Source organism: Arvicanthis niloticus, chromosome 4, assembly GCF_011762505.2.
Source record: "Arvicanthis niloticus isolate mArvNil1 chromosome 4, mArvNil1.pat.X, whole genome shotgun sequence".
NCBI classification, from domain to species: domain Eukaryota; kingdom Metazoa; phylum Chordata; class Mammalia; order Rodentia; family Muridae; genus Arvicanthis; species Arvicanthis niloticus.
Genome location: NC_047661.1, coordinates 122252227 through 122270425, shown reverse-complemented (window position 1 = coordinate 122270425; position 18199 = coordinate 122252227). Strand labels below are relative to the sequence as shown.

At 44.2% G+C, this 18199-nt stretch overlaps 1 protein-coding gene across 1 annotated transcript in view; it reads right to left on the bottom strand.

Moving 5' to 3' along the window:
- The window catches only part of Lpar3 (lysophosphatidic acid receptor 3), a 68551-nt gene extending 63011 nt beyond the window's left edge, over positions 1 to 5540 (bottom strand). The window contains exon 1 of the mRNA XM_034500597.2: positions 5373 to 5540. The gene's annotated coding sequence lies outside the window, so the exon portion shown is untranslated. The remainder of the gene's footprint in view (positions 1 to 5372) is intronic.
- Positions 5541 to 18199: the final 12659 nt, after the last annotated feature.

The following is an 18199-nucleotide window of genomic DNA, read 5'->3' as shown; positions in this document are numbered from 1 at the left end:
GGAGAAGCTCTGTAGACATACACAAAGAGAAAAAGATTCTTCTTGGGTCTTACACTACAACTGACATTTTACAGCACACAGCCAAATATTGAGGTGTGTGTGTGTGTGTGTGTGTGTGTGTGTGTGTGTGTGTATACTTCCCAGTTCTGTCTACGAAGAGTTATAGAAACCATCACAACCCAGGCAACGAGGGGCACATAAGCTTTGCTATGTCGATGTGTCCTAACTTCTCCCATTGCACGCTGCATCACAGGCTCGTTCCCTGACATCTGGCAACTTTGAACCTCCCATTCCCACAGCCTCCCATCTGGAGGACAAGGCTGAGGGCTATTCTCAGTAACACTGTAATGTATAGAGGCAATTTGCCAAGAAGGCAGATTTTAGGTGCTTTTCACACACAAAGACACACACACACACACACAACTCTATGAAATGAAAGTGTGTTAGTTTGCTTAACTATAGAAATCATTTTATGGTGTATATATGTATTGAGATAAGTATACCAAAACATCACATCAAAACCTTAAATATACAGTTTTAAAAGGAAAAAAATCACATTATCTACTACTAAAGGAAAGGATGGACTAGTTTAGAAAAAGTATAAGATGAAACATATTGTAGCAGAAAAGAAAAAAGAAAGGAAGGAAGGAGGGAAGGAAGGAAGGAAGGAAAGAAGGAAGGAAGGAAGGAAGGAAATAAGGCTCAATAAATGACAAAATGCAAGACCAAGAGCCACAGAATTTCCAGTGAGTACAATAAAGATCAAGATAAATACAAACATAAGATTCCAACATACTGAATACAAAAGGAATTTCTTGAGTATTGCCTACTGTAAGTGTGTGCATGCATGAGAAGGCACGTTCCTCCATACAGGAGAATGCCAACTTACTCACAGAGGAGTGGTGGAAAGGATGAATCACCCCTGGCAACCCTCACAGACATGACTGACTCTTACAAAAGCCATTGGTGCAAGACAACTCTCAATGTGGACGGTCAGTGAGGAACAGCCCACTAACAGAGTCTAGATTCCTTCTCGATAAACAAAAATAAACTCAAAAATGAAAACAGGCTGGTTTAAGGTGGGGCAACTTGGCAGACACAAAATAAAATGGTGGTCAAGGCCACTCTTCCAGGGATGAGACAGGTTGGCTACACGCACTGTCTGTTGTACAAGGCCAAGAATGGAGTTTTATTCTGCAACACTTTGACTAGCAGTCAAGACTTGAGTCTTGAAGCGAGGCCAAGAGATTGCCTTAAAGTTTCTCTTATGAAACAAGCTCACTTCTTTTCCTAAGACTGCACGTTTGGTTGGAAGGCCTTTGGGCAACCCTGCATACTTATTCTCGGCTATAGGACATCCATGTTCCATTTCCCTGCCAACGGCCAACCCATCCCTTTATAACTCCACAAGTCAGCACATGGCTGAGTCAAAGCCAGGGCTAGAAGAACCCAGTCTCAGGAACAATAGAGCCACAAGACTGTCAGATGAGCAAATAGAGAGCCTGCCTCACAATCTTAGGAGAGAATAAGGCTGGCTGTTCTGGTGGGTAGCATACAGCCTGTCACGTCTGATAGGGGGAGATAAGACCCATGAGAATGGGGATGATATCAGGAGTCATGGGACAAAGCGGAGGCAGACAGGATAAGTTAGAGGACAGGAGTTACACAGACAAACCAGAAGAGAGAATAAAGAAGACAATCCAGGCCTAGAGAATTGTGATGAGGAGGTGGCTACAAGCCAGGATGTAGGAACCTTTCCCTTAGGCGAAACTACTCTCCTGGCTCCCGGTTATGTGGAGTCTTTCTGATTGTGAGATATAAATTATCAAGGACCGGGCTCCGGTCTTGCTATCACTTTGCAGAGTGAGCCTTAAAAACTCAAGCATCGGGAAGTCACAGGGCATGACAGAGAAGATGATGCAGGGGTCCAGGTGCCATGTCTACCCTTCTGTTCCCGTTCTCTGCCTGGCTTTAAGAGGATAGCTAGCCTTAAGAGGGTTTATCCGCCGTGAACTGAAGTGAGAGATGGTCTTTCACTTTAAAGAGTCTTGGAACTTTGCTCTGTGCCTCTCCTCTCATGCAGTTAGGTAATCTCGGTTCAGCAATTAACTTCCTATTCAGGGCAGACTCTAAATCTCTGCTTACAGTTCCCAACCTTAAGTCTAATGTGACCTTGAAGAACAGAAGAGAGGCCAAAGGAGAGAGGGCATTGATGTCCACTTGGTCCTGAAGACACCCACAGGAAAATCCTGACACTCATGTAACCAGGGGCTGAATGAATCTGCCTGGGATAGTCCACATCTGGATGCCCTGCCTCTTTAATTCCCCAGTATAAGGCCCCTCGCAGAGTACAACGCTCGTATACAGGACTTAATGGCACCTATCATGAACCCATATAGGTAAATGAATGAGGAATTATAATCCCCATCATATAAATTATTAAACCAACTTTTAAAAAAGCAAGTCATATATTTAAAGTCATAGATCCCATAAAGATGATGGGGCTCTCATATTCCAAACACCTCTAGCCCATCACATACAAAGCACATGCTTGAGACCTACTGCTGCAACCCTGTAATAAAGCTCCTCATGTTGTGGCGACCCCCAACCATAAAGTTATTTTCATTTCTACTTCACAACTGTGATTTGCTACCATTATAAATTACAATGTAAACATCTGATATGCAGACGGTCTTAGGTGACCCCTGTAAAAGGATCATTCAACCATCCAACAGTGTTGTGACACACAGGTTGAGGACCAAAGGTTTAGGTTATGGAGATAATTCTCCATCTTTACTACCTCCTATCACCCAAGATAAGAATGAAACATCATCAGGACTGAGAGGAGAAGGCTTGGTGCCTATAGAGAGCGCTAGACAGACAGGGGCAGGCCGGTTGTAGGTTAGAGATGAAATGTGCCCCATAGGTACTGGGGCTGTGAGGGACAAGGCCGAGCTGGAGGAAGTGAGTTTCTGAGGCAGAACCCTTGAGGTTTATAGCTGTGTTTCTTGTCCCCTCTCTGTGTCCTGATTCCCCAGTGTGAACAAACAGATCCCTGTTCCTGATCCTGTCACCTTAATGGGCTATGCCCTCAAATCATGAGACAACATAAATCCATAACTCCCTGTCAATCTTATGGTCACAGCAGTGAAAAAAAAAAAAAAAAAGGAAGTAACCCAAGGTCCTTGTCCAGGAAGGCGGGCAGCACAGGAGAAGTGTATGCACTTAAGTCACCTGTGGATTGGAATCTCTGCACACTCTAACTGGAACAATGGACAACCATGGTTGCATTTCTGTGAATGTCAGGTCTTTAATGTTTATCGGGGAGAGGGCAACCGCCATTTTGGTACTCTTTGTATGTGAGGGACCCTCCTGTTTTCTCTTTTAATCTTGGAAGTTGAGTGTAATCTTCAGTTTTACAGATGAGCACATTAGGGATTAGGGAAGTAAACCAACGTGCCCAAGATCACAAAGCCAGCCTGGCTGGAAAGCCTTGGTCTTCTCCCATCCCACATTAATAATGCCATGAGTCTGGTCTAGAAGCTTACAATGAGACATAACCCCTCAACTGGGCACAATCACAAGCCAGAAAGCATTTGAACTAATGTAGATCCTAAGCAGAGTGGCTAATGGGTCATTTGAGTTATATCATGTCACACTCAAGGTACAATGATTTACCTCTTGCCCCAGCCCAGAGAAGTAAGAGGCTGACTTAGGTTATGATGGATTGCTGATCCTTAAGTGTGAGATGCGGAGCTTAGGGAAGAAATAGCCCAACCTTAGGCATGAGTGTTTGACTTTCAGAAAGGGGTGGGTGGGGAAGAGAGACAGAGAGAGGAGGAGGCAGAAATTAACACTGTCACATCTCATTCAGATGAAGCTACCTGAAAAAAAAAATCGTCTATTTAATGTTTTCATGAATGAAAACACATGTAAATCAGTTTTTGTTAAACATCTTATAAAATAGCCAGACCAAAGTAGAACTGATCTGATATCAAGACTTGCAATTGCTGAACGTGTTCAGCAAGATATAGAAGAATGGTATTTTTCTCTAGAGCAAAGAGAAGCATCAACGTTTTGAATACTGAAGAATAGAAAAATTAATAGGAAATTTTTTCCTAAACAATATATTTCACTGGCTATATGGTGGTGACGAGCAATGCAAGTATTGTCCCATGGTTAGAAATCCAGGGTCACAGGGTCTCAAGATATAGGGCCCACCTAACAGGCAACAATTGTTGGTTAAGAGGTTTTTTTTTTTTTTTTTTTAGAATGGCTCAGTTTGCTTAAACAAGCAGTATTAACCTAATCAAGGCTGTTCTGACCGAGTCCCTTCTGGTGGAAGCAAGGAGGAGACTTCTAATCACTTGTCCTCTGGACTCAAATCACCACACACATTTGAACCCAAACCTCACTGGTGGCAGGATTAGCAACTATTGATAGAGAGTAAACCCAAGAACTCTCTAGCAATTCAAGCGCAGAGCATTAAGAGAAGACTGGGCATGCGCTCAACGGTCACCCACTTGCAAAAGGGAGTGTGTTTAGGTCTTACATCCACTTTGTCCTCAGACTTACAAACTCCAGGAAGGAGCCCTGAAAAGCCGGGTCTTCCTGCTAATGTGACCAGGAGTTAAGCGTTAGGCAGGATAAAATTACAAAGCATTTAGGGGGAAATCATCCCACTTACAAACTAACCTCTAAGTGCTTTGGCCGGCCGTTTTCACGATCCCATCAATAAAACTAAATTGTTTCCAATATTACGTTCAGTCCTCAAATCACAAGCCTGAGAAAATTCTAAGCAGTTTCTGATAGCCGCAACTTGCACAGAGAAGGCAATGAAGAAACTGCTACAAAACAAAGCACTGTTGAGTCCTGTGGTGTGGGAGATCGGGGGGGGGGGGGGGGGGGGGGACCTTTGGCTCATCCCTCACAACTCTGATAGCGTTCAGAGCTGGTCATTGTAACTATTTTCCAAATCTTGAGACGCTCGCACTAGGCTCGAGCTTTTTACCAACAGAGAGGTGAAACTGCAAAGTGGAAAATGTCACCTCCCAGGGCTCTTCCATCACCATACAACTTCCCAGAGTTTGGAAAGAAGCGCCCCTGCAAAGCGCGGCGCGATGGAGCTGGGCGTCCGTGCTCCCGGGCCCATCAGTCCGCAGCCGAGGCCGGTGCAGTTGGGCTTTTGCATCTGCATTGCCTTTTTGCTCTAGGGAAACACGAAGTGGGAAAGGGAAGGGTACGCCACACACCGCGGGGAAAGTTCCGTTCCGGGAGTTTGGAGAAATGGATTGGAGACCAGAGAACCCTCAAAAAGCCCCGGCCAGCGGCGGCTCCGGGAACCCCCATCCCGCGCCGCGCACCGCACTCACCACTGTCGCTCGCCCGCGCCGCCGAGCCCGGGAGCCGAGCGTCCCGCTGCTGTCGCATGCCCTCGTGGAAGCGCGACGGGGCGAGCCGGCTCCAGCCAGCCAGCAACGGAGGACGCGGAGCAGGCAGAGCCGAGCGCCTGCTCTCCAGCGTCCGCGTCGACGCTCCGGGAGTCCCGGGCAACTTTGCGAGGGTGAGGGGGTGGAGAGGTGGAGGGCCGCCCCGTCCCGCCCGCCAGCACGCCCTGCCCGTGCATCTGCAAGTTCCCATGGGAGCGCGCCCCCCGCCGGCCAGGCTTCAATCGGCGCCGCAGAGGGCCAGCGGTCAAGGGAGGCGCTCTGCAGAAGCTTGGCTGGGGACCTGGTCCCCATGGGGTGGCCAGCTCCCAGAGGCTACCTAAGGTTTCCTAAGGGGCCAGTAGCATCTAGGGGCCCTACACAGGGAGCCATATCTCAGAAGGATACCTGGACTGACGCATTGCTCTGACCCTCTATGATGGGAGATAACTGTTTGAGGTGGGAAGCATGTCCCTACCCCCACACTACCTGTAGGAGGCAGGCTCTCTGCCAGGACCGAACCTGATACCTTAAAGCCTGAACCCCAAAGTTGCCCTAGAGTTCAGGCAACCCTAGAGGCCAAGAACAGTCACCTTTGTGTTACAACAGGGAACTAAAGCCTGTTTAAGCTTCTCGTGGGAGTCGTTTCGGCCTCCTGCAGTGAACAGTCCTGGATATGCTGTTTCAAAACTGACCCACCTTTGGTGAAGGCCATGGAAAGGGAAGCAAGTTTAAAGGCGGCTTCTCTGTCCTAAAAACCAAATTTCAGGTCCCAGCATGCTAGACAGTGGGCCTTCCTGGTACACTTAGGAGAAGACACTGTGAAGTGAAAAGTCATTCCCAGGCAGCCTCAGACCCTTGTGAAATGTCTAGAGTGTGGGTTCGGGCGTGCTTCACCATCCATTCAATCATGTGCATTCAATGGGACCCTTCTCTGTGGTGCGGATGGCTCAGTTGGTGAAGTGCACAAACTCAGATTGAGTCTGATCCTCAACCACCACGAAAAGAGCCATCTTGGCTGCACCCACCCACAAGCCCCACGCTGGAAAGGTGGAAACAGGGCGATCCCTGGGCCTTGCTGGTTAGCCGGTGTAGCCCACGGATGAGCTCCAGGTTCTGCTAGAAACCAGGTGGAAAGCAATTGAGAAAGACACTGAAGGTTAACCTCTGACTTCCACAACCATGCACCCACAGACACACATACACACACACACACACACACAGCCACTGACTCTTAAGATGAAATTTAAGAATTATCTTCTTTCAGTCCTTGTTAGGTCAGGGATGTTTCACTTCTTTACCAAATATTTTTATAAGTAAAACCAAATTAAAATTAGTACCACTTAGTAAAAACAAATGAAAACCAGTACCGCAAATGGCAAGCTCGAAGATGACTGCTGGCTGGAGAGTCATCCAAAACCTCTTAAGCAAACATTCACCGAACAGCCTCCTTGTGTTCTTATATTCCTGGGAAAGCAAGGAGTTACAGCATTGCTTCACTGAGGAAACGGGGGTTCAGACTGCAGCCTTGAAGGAGCCGTGCCCCCGCTGCACCCCACGTGTTATAATGTGAGTGCTACAAGATAAGTTAATAAGTAAATAAACGAACAAACAAACAAGAATAACTGCAAATTGCTGTAGGGAGAGGCAACACAGGATCCAAGGATGAGTTTCCTGCCTGGTTTATGGGAAGAGGCCTGTGCTCCTCCATCCACTCTTGGGCCTCCAATCATACAGACAAGAATTCACATGCCCTTCACTTCGGGAACAATCTGAACTGAGGCTATGTTGAAATTTGCCGCCCTGAACTAATTAGCAAAGACGCTGCCTCCAGCAGCTTGCAGATGTGTGAAAAATGGGACAGCATCAAGGGAGAGATGTAAGTGGTACCCTCCACGTGGGAGGATAGGCATGAAGCCCCACCCCCTGGAAGAGGAGATCTTGGCAAGGATAGCAAATTGGAGGGAGAGAGGATCAGTTTTCTTTAAGACTGTAGGCCCTGGCCATCAACCATGCCCAGTACAAGGCCACATAACCCCCCACCACCACCCCAAGACATTTGGGAAGCCCAAATTGGACTTGGGCAATGAGAAGAAGAAGAAGGGGAAGGGGAAGGGGAAGGGGAGGGGAAGGGGAGGGGGAGGGGGAGGGGGAGGGGGAGGGGGAGGGGGAGGGGGAGGGGAAGGGGAAGGGGAAAGGGGAAGGGGAAAGGGGAAGGGGAAGGGGAAGGGGAAGAAAGGGGAAGGGGAGGGAAAGGGGAAGAAGAAGAAGGGGGAAGGGGAGAAGAAGAAGGGGGAAGGGGAGAAGAAGAAGAAGAAGAAGAAGAAGAAGAAGAAGAAGAAGAAGAAGAAGAAGAAGAAGAAGAAGAAGAAGAAGAAGAAGAAGAAGAAGAAGAGGAAGAAGAAAGCAAGCAAAAAGGACGCAAAGTTGGATGGGTAGAGAGAGGAGCCTGGATCTGGGAGGAGTTAGGGAGATGAGTTAGTGCGAGGTCATAACATATCGTACAAAAGTCTCGAGGAAATAGTAACTTCTTTAAAGAGAATAGTCTACTTACAGACCCTGTTGAATATAAAGATATTTATATCTGAAGAGGTCATTATCTTAAATCAACAATAGTGAGATAATCCCGACGTTAATACAGGTCACTGATGGGGCGGGGGTTGGATCTTTATCATTAGCATGGGGCAAAGAGGTGTGTCAGCAGTTAGGAACACTAGCTGTTTCCAGAGGACTGTTGTTCGGTTCCCAGCACTTCTGTGGAATGGTTTACAATCACCTGTAACTCCAACTCCAGATCCAGTTCTCTTTTCTGGTCAACTTGGGCACCTGCATGCAAGTAACATCAATAAAAACAGACACATATACCTAAATACAAATAAATGCAAATCTTTTTTTAAAAAGTAATAGTTAGAAAAATGAAACAATTAGAAAAATACTGATACTTAATTGATTTTGAAGTTTAGGGAGAACCTAAAAATTAACAAAAAGGTAAAACATCACAAGAAATAACCATTGATTTTACTACATACTAAAAGTTCTATCTGTGTGTAACAAAAATAATTCCATATTTTAAAATAACAGTCAACTAAAAAGTAAGAGAGAACGCTTTTGACGGCAGATGGTGGCTGAAAGATCAGCACCTTCCTGTGGGGTCTGCTCAAAGGCATGAGGGAATCCTGAAAGCTTTTCATTTATTGTTGCACGTGTGTGTGTGCATGTGTGTGTGTGTGTGTGTGTGTGTGTGTGTGTGTGTTGTGTATGTGTGTGCAGATGTACACACATAAGTACAGGTGCCCATAGAGCCTAGAAGGATCTGATTCCCCTGGAACTGGAATTACAAGCATTTGTGATCTGCCCCATGTAGGTGCTGGGAACCATATTGTGCTCCTTTGCAAGAGCAGTAAGTGAAGCCCTTTATCTAGCCCCAACAATATTTTAAAAGATTTCATTTTTATATGTGTCTGAGTGTGTGTGTGTGTTCGTGCATGTGTGTGCCATGTGTGAACGTGTGCCCTTGGAGGCCAGAAAACATCTGATTCCTTGGAGTTGGAATTATAAACATTGGAGATCCTGTTCTGGGAACTGAACTTGGGTTCTCTAGAAGAGCAGCCAGTGCTCTTACCTTGAGCCATCTCACCAGCCCCAAGAACTTCTACAGGCCTACCTGTAAGAGAAGTATAAACTCAAATGAGACACTACTTACTAGCTTCCAACCTGGCAAACTACCTTAATTAGCATATGAGGAAACAGGCTTTATTATGGCGCGTTTATACACACTTCCCTCTCACACATCTCTGCCCTGTCCCCTGCACTGTCCCCACTGCCCCCTTTCTTGCCTGGTATCCCCTGTCCCGCTTTCTTGTCATGTAGAGTTTCATTCACCACCTACATAACGACTAAAACCTGGAATCCACACATGAGAGAATATATGTGGTATTTGCCTTTCTAAGTATGAGAGATTTTCTTAGCATAATAATTTCCAGCCTCACCGGCTTCAGGCAAGTGTCGTGCTTTTGACTTTTTTTTACGGCTGAATAAATTCCCATTGTGCTGTATACATCACCAAATTTTCCTTATCCATTTATCTGCTGATGGACACCTACGCTGGCTTTTTCTAGCCATGGTAAATACTGTAGAAACTGTCAAAATGGTTGTTTGTTTGTTTGTTTTTGTTTGTTGTTTAGTGGAGGTTTCCAGTATTGACTAAGATTTATAGGGAATGTATAATTGTATGCACTGTTGGTGGGATACAAATTAGTTTAATGGCTCTGATGGGTGATTTGCACTCATCCGGGGTCCATGTTTAACTGAGGTGTGCCTCATGATCAGTGTCTCAAGCAGCAATGAGGCTCCATGGCCACGGGGACAAGCAGAAAGTTCTGGAGCAAAGAGGGAGTGTTTTTTTATTGTTCTTAAGGCTTCGTCACAAGGCTTCTGATGGTGCCAGTCGATCAGTGGGCATGGAGAACCGTAAACTCCCTCAGGAGAATAGAGAAGCTGAGGTGTGAATACCGTAACCGAGGCTTTAACTTCTCCTTTACAGATGCACAACAATAAAATAGAAAATAACAGTTTTGTGTTTAAGTAAAGCCCAGAAACTCAGTAATCACAAAAAGAGGGCTAGAAGTGGTAAGAAAGCATCATTTCAGTAACAACTTTTATTTATGTACAATAAAATAATAATGGAATTTTGTTATAACTTATGAGGTCTACATAAGAGGGATCTGGAACTTTTGTTTTTGTTTTTTGTTTTCTGGGGTTTTTTGTTTGGTTGGTTTTTTTTTGTTTTTTTGAGACAGGGTTTCTCTGGGTAGCCCTTGCTGTCCTGGAACTCACTCTGTAGACCAGGCTGGCCTCAAACTCAGAAATCTGCCTGCCTCTGCCTCCCAAGTGCTGAGATTAAAGGTGTGCGCCACCATTGCCCAGTGAATTGGGACGTTTTAAGAAACTTAACAATATCCACACTGTTTGGTTGGGTGAGTTAACATTTGAGAGTTACCATACAGTGACCACCACTGCAGACCCATGAAGATTTTTAATATATATGTATCATTTCATGCTATAAACACAGATATCTAATGAAAACTCTAGTGAAAAACTGTTCAAATATATTTTCATTTATCAACCAAATGGACTAGTATACAGGCATAAAAATCACCTTTCTTAGAACAGATAATGAAGAGAATATAGTTATCACTTCATATGTTTTTAATAAAAAGCAGTAGGCAGAGGCAGGCAGATTTCTGAGTTCGAGGCCAGCCTGGTCTACAGAGTGATTTCCAGGACAGCCAAGGCTATACAGAGAAACTGTCTCAAAAAACAAAACAAAAACAAACAAAGAAAAAAAACAAAAAAAGCAGAATACAGACCATATAATCAATTTTGTTTGCTTTTATCATGTGATTTTTGAATAAATGAATACTGTAAAACAACATCTATTTGTGTGAATTGATATTGTTCAGAGATGGGATTACATATGTGTGTGTGTTAGTTCTTAAATACCTGTGTACACACACACACACATATATACATACATGCATACATACATGCATACATACATACATACATACATGCATATATGCATACATACATATATACATACATACATACATAATTAGATGATTCCTAAAGGCTGTACTTTAATCAACACCCTCATGACACACTCATGAGACACGGGATTGGACCCACTGATCAGCCCTTGTGGAAAGAAGAAGGTTGCTCACAAAATCACAAGATCTCTGGGACTCACCAGCCTGCATGAGATCTGCCCAAGACCCTCCTCTCCCTAAGGTTTACGTATATAATATAAAAAGTAAATGATTGGCTGGAGGAGTGGGTTTTCCTGTGGCCCAGCTGCCTGTCTGTTGTGCAGGGAACTTCCCAGTAAAGCTGCCTTTAGTCATTCTCGTTCCTGTAACCCTAATGAATCCATTGGTCCCTCAAGCTGGAGTCCTTTCTTGCTCTCTCTGGATGAATATAGATAATTTTTCTTTAGTTCTCCCCCAATAAAACCCATGCAAGAGTGGTGGATGCTGTAAGAATATAATCACTCCTTTTCAGATATAAACAGTTAAAGAGAAAACTTGAGCACATATGAAGTGTCAGGGTAGAACCAAACACTTTATAGAAATAATATATTAAAAGAGAACCAGTCAGATGAAGACGTGATGGCTTGTTGTACTTCAAATTGTTCATGAAACAAGACCCTATGTTGAGCTTCTGTGTCACTTGTTCAGTCACTCCAACGCCCCTTGAGTGTTAGCGTAAGCGCTCTACCAGGTAACCCCAAAGAAAATGGAAAGATCCTTTACAGATTGGTCAACTGAGGCAACCGGTGGACAAGAAATGACAATGTGCTGCCACGAAGGGAAGCCTGCTTCAGAGATTGGCTCGCTGACCTCCATGCAGGCTTTATCTTGGCAGCTTCCTCAGCCCTTCCCACTGGGGATGAGCTCGCATCTGTGGTTTCCTTTGATTGGCTGTCTTTTGCTGCCCTAGGACTCTTCAGCCCACCAAGCCAAAGGAAAACATGAAAAGCAACAGCGGCAATTGAACAACAAATCGTGGAAAGAAAAAAAGCAGAAAGGACAAACACATCTACCCACAGCTGCTAAGTTACATGGAGATTGCCCCCAATTCCAGAAGGAAAAAAAAATCTTAAATAAAACAAGGCCATGAGTTTAATCCATGACAGAGAGAAGATGACGATCAAACCGTCTTCCCTAGAACCCAGACAGTTTTCTTCACTGGGGAAGAGAATTTTGATGTGGGGAAGTAACACAAAAAAAGTCATGAAACCTACAAGCATGGGACTACTAACACCTCACTGCTAATTATCTAAGACACACACACACACACCACACACATCACACACACCACACACCACACACACCACACACACACCACACACACCACACACCACACACACACCACACACCACACACCACACACTCACTACACACACATCACACACACACCACACACACCACACACACCACACCACACACACACTACACATACACTACACCACACCACACACACACTACACCACACACACACACCACACAACACACACACCACACACACACACACACTACACACACATCACACACACAGCACACACACCACACACACCACACCACACACACCACACCACACACACACCACACACCACACACACCACACACCACACACATCGTTAAGTTTGAGAACACAGGAGTCATATGGTGGACTGTGTTTTAACATTCTCTGAGCATTGATGTCAAGCTTCCCCATCTGACTTGCTATGGCATAAAGCAGGATGGAGGTGAGCTTTGCTAACCTGCACAGGGCTCAGTTTATTCTCTTCCCTTAACCCAACAGCAAGTATATCAGCTCCTGCCTAAATCCAGGAATGAAGTGGCCACGGAACCCACGGGGCTTAGAACTGAGTTCTTGACTTCCTGCTAGTAATATTTGAGAGACATTGGTCATCACAGCACAGTCGAGAACCTCCTGACTTAGACAAATAGGTGTGCCCTGCCTTCCAACAGTATCTTAAATGACAGTTTGAGGCGTGCCCTGCAGCTTAACAGGGACACATTCTGGTTGTGTGTTTCACTGCACAGCTCTACAAGAACTGGCAACAGAGCAAACTAGACCCAGGAGAGACCTGCTCACTGCCTGGGCTTTCTATGGGTCCCAGGAGTGATAGAAAATAGTACCTAACCAATAAAGACCTGGGAAATTACCAGCGTTGATTACAATGGGAGCAGAAACCGGGAGCCAAAGAGGAGGAATCAATCCCAGAAGAATGAAGGGAACACATCCTTCATACCCCACCTGCTGCTTGCCAACATGCAGACCCTAAAAAGTCACTTCTTCATTTGAATGGCATCTATTGGAGACCATTGAATGGAACTGCTGGACTTTCTCTAGTTTGCCTAGAGAGTGACAAAGTAAAGTTATAGCAGTGACAGAAATAAGAGATTCTAGGTCCACTATAAATGTGGCATTGCACTTGCCTGCCTACATTTTCAGCCTAAGAGCGTCACACCAGGAAACTTTAAGAAAGAATGGGGTATCTGACAGCTACAAGCTTCAAAATCAAGTTCAAAATTGAAACCATGTCTGAACGACAGTAACATACCTTATTCGACATGCTATCTTCTCCAGAACCCCTGGCTCAAACTAACGACGAGATATTTGCCTTGCCCGGGGCAGTCAAAAGAGAACCTGATACTAGCAACACTTTCAGCTGTGCAAATATTTATCCTGGTAAACCTAAAAAAGAAAAAGGAAATACTTGTAAATAAACAGTGCTAGAGTTTTCTGCATTCTATGTACTCAGTGTTTTCCCTTGTTTTGCAACAGAAAGTTGTAACAGGATCCTGACATTCTTGTCTCTGGTATTGATTCTTTTTTCAGTTGCAGCTGATGGATCCTGTCCAAATTAACATTTAATGTTCTTATGTAATTTGAACAATAGCACAGCAGACTGACATGAACGTGCTGTAGGAACAATCGTGGCTGTCCTTCTTTGGTTCATTTGCAACAGAAGTCAGCAGCTAAGCAATCATCAGTGTTCTATCACTTGGTGGACAACAGTGGTTAGCGCTTCCGTGAAGCAAACTGAAGCAGGTTTGAAGGAGGCATTGCTGCAGGGTCCTTCTTCAGGACCAAGTGACCCAGGAGGAGGCACTGCACGAGGCCAGAGTGAATAGAGAGGGGTAAGCAGCTCACTTCAAATGAGGTTTTATCCTCAGAGGGTGACTGCAGAGAGTTTGGTCCTGGGGTGAGGTTGGGAAATAATGAGAAGTGCAGTAAAGTGTCTTAGAGAGAAAGGCACAGCAAGTGAATATTTGGGACCAAAGGTCAAAGTCAGGTCAAAATACATAGTATAACCCTTTCTTCTGCTCCCTAACTTCCTCCAGGTGTGTTCAAACCATAGTCCCAGGCCATGTGACCAGCACAAAACTGCAGGTAGTCTCACCTATAACGTCATGGAACCTTTGCCATTCTCTTTTGAACCTCAATTGCATGGTCCTTGAGTATGAACTACATAGAGAACAATATTGTGTCACGACGTCTAAGAGTTAGATACAGTGTCAGGCAAGAAAATGAAGCTCCGAACTTCCAGGTGCCTCTCTGACACGTTAGACTTCCCAGCTGGGAAGACTCTGGCATTGGAATGAGAGAAATTTTAAGGTTGAGTGAAATTTGGGAATGTCATGATCACCATTGGAAGCACATTACAGTTCCAAAATAAGACAGATCTTGTGTCTAAAACTAATCACAGGATGCCTAATTGTCCAGTGATGGTTAGAACATGATTAAGGGCTGCCAAATTTTCACAGGAAAAGGCAGTGGATTCCAGTAAGCCACTTGAGATTTAATTTATCTTCTGTTCGTATCATACTGAGTTCACCTTCCTTAAGAAGTTGACAGTTTAGAAAAATGTTGAAAAGGAAAGAGGGCATTATGGGGGAAAAGAGGTAGAAGTGAAACTCTGACTTGTTTAACTACATGGCAAAACACTTGAGTTTTTAAACTAGCTAGAGATAGACTTAAGGACCTGGAAAGCGTATCTAGGGGAATCCATCACACATCAGCAGAAGGAAAGGCCGTACATGCAAAGGAGATCTAGAGAGATGGACATGAGCATGAGAAGACTCTGTGCTTGTGTTTGCAGGAGGCCGTACAGTGCAGGCTAGATAGAAAGCCAGAGGGAAATGTCTTCAAAAAGTCATGATTAGGTCTTTTTCCAAACTGGAACCGAGATGGATTTCCAGATTCAAGAAGTTTAACTGGTTCAAGCAATTACACTGAACAAACACTTCCATATTCACAAATTGAAGTTTTAAAGATGAACGAACAAAATTAGCAATTAATGAGAAAAGACAGATTAGCTGAGCTGATCACAGACTTTTCAGCAGCAGTGGAGGCCAGGAGAAAATGAAATATTATCCCCACAGTGTTGAAGAAAAATACAAGGCAAGCCAGAATTTATTTTCTACCCAAAGAAGTGTTGAGAACTGGGGTTTATGTTTTTTTTTTTTCATTGAAGACCAAACCTCAATTTTTTAAAAGTAAAGAAAGGAAAGAAATGAATCCCAAAAGAAGAAGTGGCCTACAGAGAGCATTTTCCTGAGGTAAGTAGTGACTGGATGAGTGGACGTGAGTCCTCGGTGTCTGCAGCCAATGATAAGCAGAAATGACAATTGAGATAAAAAACAAACAAACAAAAAACCTAAAACATTAGACAAGAAAAGCTTGCAATAGAGAGTTAGTAAGAAGAAGAGCGATCTGGGCTAAAAGTCCAAGGTCTTCTGTGCTTGAAGAACTGATTAACTTTAGAGTTTTCTAAGTCAAGTAAAAAAATTACTGGGTTGAGTGAAGACTAAAAGAATTGACACAGGATACAAACACAAACAAAACACTCACACCTACACACATACACACACATGTACACATGTACACATACGCACATACATAGGCACATAAATAAATAAATAAATAAATAAATAAATAAATAGCACACAAAACAAAAAGTCCAGCTACAGGTTGTTTCAATGAGACATACTCAAATTATAATAAGAAAATTAATATTAAGCAAATGTTAGCCAAAGAAAGTCCATGTAACTGCTACCAAACAAAAGAGACCGTACAGCAAAAGGCGTTGTCAGAGATGAAGAAACCTGCTTTATTCTTTGAGAAGTGGCTCTGCTGAAAAGCATCATTCTGCCTATAAAAATGTTATTTCACAACTCACTTCTCACCCTTTAAGAAAGTATTTGTATCCTACGTCTCAATCAATTCTAAAACTACTAAGCCCAGTCCTTTCCCCTCTCGTTAGTGAACCCGGTCACAATCTGGCAGGTGTAAAGTCTCTTATCTTTAAGCAAAGTCAAGACAAACAGCTTCTGTTCATACTTGTATTGTTTCATTTGCCACACACAATGCAAAAAGCAGCTAAAGGAATTTAGATCATGGTGAGGGCTCGCTCTCCGTAGGCTGGGGGTGATACCAATGTATAAACAATGATAGTAAATGTTAAATATTATACAAAATAAATCTGGATTTCAGGCATGCCAGAAGGTAGTTTGAGCTGCTGAAAGCCTCGTCCTTGCTTTCATACACATCTTTTATAACCCACAGTCACCTCAGTTTGCTTTCTTCCATCTTGCTTCTGTGGATGAGGAGATTCCCTCACACATGGGATAGAGGTGACACAGGCTCTACCCAGCACTGTGTTACTGTGAGGAGAAAACTGAATACTGCACAGGAAAGCTCTTTAAAAGCCTTTGTGAGTTCCATGAGTGTGAGATACTATTGACACTGTGTTGTGCTCCCGTGATGGACTGTCGCCATTACAAGCCACCATTTCTTGAACGTGCCTGTGAAATCTCAGTTACCTTGTATCACGTGTCTTGTCAAACTTTTAAGAGCAAGACTGCCAACATCTATGTATTCAAATAAAGACAAACAATGGCGAGGTGCAATGTTCTCTCCACTCCCCTTTCTATCACTGGATGCGCCCACAGCCTAGAGCCTGGGTGCTTAGTGTAAATAAATGTTTTCCCACCTACACTTCCTCCATGGCCCCTGAACCCTGACAGTGTGGCGGTGGGGGTGACTGAGGCTGAGTGTTCATTCATGGTCCCTTGGTCTCAGCAATTCGGCTACCTATAAGTTTCTGCATTGACTACTGCCTGCTGGAAGGAGGGGAGAGGAGAAAGAGGAGGGGAGGAAGAGGAAGGTGAAGAAGAGGAGGAGGATAAGGAGGAGGAGGAAGTACAAGTAAGGAAAAAAGAGGAAGAGGAGGAGGGGAAGAGAAAGAGAGAGAGGAGGAGGAGAGGGAGAAGGAAGAAGAGGAGGAGGAGGAAGAGGAAGAGAAGAGGAAAAGGGGAAGAAGAGGAAGAAGAAAAGAAAGAGGAGGAAAAAAGAAGGAGAAGGAGAAGGAGAGAAAGAGGAAGAAGGGAGAAGGGGAAGGGGAAGAAAAGAAGAGAAAGAAGAAAAGAAAGAGAAAAGGGGTGGGGAGAGAGAGGAGGAGTCGAGAAGAAGAAAGAAGATGATGATGGTGGTGATGAAGAAGATGAAATGATGATGACGATGTTTCTCTGACCAAGGTTGTCCATTCACGGGAGCATAGGTAACTTTCCAGTAGTCACATCGTTAGAATGATCCGCCCTCCTCGGCAGCTGTCACAGCTGATAGCCCCTCAATAAGGGGTGGTTCTATCAGAGTTCCTCCTCCATTCATGCTGGAGCCTTGCCTGGCTTCATCTTATGCAGGTAGCCACAGGTGCTGTGAGTTCATGACTGTGGTGGCCAGGCTACATCTATGAGACATCAGTTCATGGCGCACTTCCCAGCTCTCTGAGCCTACACCAAGGCACACGCTGCAACATCATTAGACTCCATAAATAAATAAATAAATAAATAAATAAATAAATAAATAAATAAGACTTGAAGTTGGGACGGGGTGTGTTGTGGGGGAGATCTGGGACAGTTAGAGATGGTACTGGGAATGGTTATGCTCACATTTCATTGTGTACATGTATGAAATCTCAAAGAATACATTTAATTTTTTCTTAGCAATAGATTTTTTTATAATTCTGGTAAACATGACCCCATCAACTCTGCCTTGTCTCGCTGCATTTTGTCCTTAAATGTTGTATCGGTGATCCTGAATTCTTGAGGTAGACTGCATGAATCTGAAACAAAACAACTGAAAAATAATGAATGAATTGATTACTTTTTAAACAAGATACAAATTGCAGTGCCATCCCAATT